The sequence below is a fragment of the Bison bison genome, unplaced genomic scaffold (assembly GCF_000754665.1).
Source record: "Bison bison bison isolate TAMUID 2011002044 unplaced genomic scaffold, Bison_UMD1.0 scf7180017864183, whole genome shotgun sequence".
Classification (NCBI taxonomy): Eukaryota; Metazoa; Chordata; class Mammalia; order Artiodactyla; family Bovidae; genus Bison; species Bison bison.
In genome coordinates this window covers 5,988,163-5,989,250 of record NW_011494755.1, presented here as the reverse complement: position 1 = coordinate 5,989,250, position 1,088 = coordinate 5,988,163, and positions in this window count along the sequence as shown.

The window sequence follows — 1,088 nt, the reverse complement described above, 5'->3', positions numbered from 1 at the left end:
ACTTTCCCCAGCTTGCTATTTCCTAAGCAGTCCTGCGTCTTAATGTCTGCACTGGCTGATCCCTCCGTCAGGAATGCTCTTCCCAATTTACCTGCGTGGCTGAAAGTTCTTACCACCTCATTGAAATTGCACTCCCTCCACCCCTTCTCTTTACTCTGTTTTTTTCCCCTCGTAAAACGTTATTACCTGGACTTCCCTGGTGGTTCAGACTGTAAAGCGTCTGCCGACAATGCGGGAGACCCGGGTTCAATCCTTGGGTCAGGAAGATCTCCTGGAGAAGGAAATGGCAATCCACTCCGGTATTCTTGCTTGGAATGGAAATCCCATGAACAGAGGAGCCTGGTAGGCTACAGTCCACGGGGTCGCAAAGAGTTGGACACGACTGAGCGACTTCACTTTCACTTGAGTTCGTTTATTTGCATGTTTATTGCCTGCCGAACTCCCGCAGGGAACAGGATTTTTGTCTGTTCATCACACGTAAAGAATTAAAGTAAGTGATCAAAAATTATCTGTTGAATGACCTAATGGATAATGATAAATGTGAAGAAAATAGACTGACGATACGGAAAGTTCTATGATCAGGGGACTAATTTAATAAAGTGTTCAGGGAAGGCCTTTTGGAGAAGGAGGACGTAAGTACAATGAGAAGGTTCCAGTCAAGGGTAAAGGTGGGCAAAGACGTCCCACATAGAGGCGAAAAGGCATATGCAAATGTCCTGAGGCTGGACAAGTTCTGAGTGTTTGATGGACAAAAAGGTGCTCCTGGAGGTGAAGGAATGCAGGAGCCAAGTCAGGTAAAGGGCCCATAAGTCTTGGGAACAAAGTTTAAGCTGGGAAGTTTTCAGTGGACTGGGATGGGCATTGCATGGGAGTCAGCAGGACCCTAGCTGGGCAAGATTTCTCATTTCAAATATTTGTTTAGCGCTGGCTGCTTGACATTCCTAGGCATAAAATCACTGAGGGCTGGGCACACAGTAGGTGCCCAATAAATGGTTATGGCACGAACGCCTGCGTGCATGCGCGAGGGGACGCGGGGCTGCACGGACCTCGGCGGGAGAGCGCGGGTAGCCCTGGGAGACGAGGCCGAG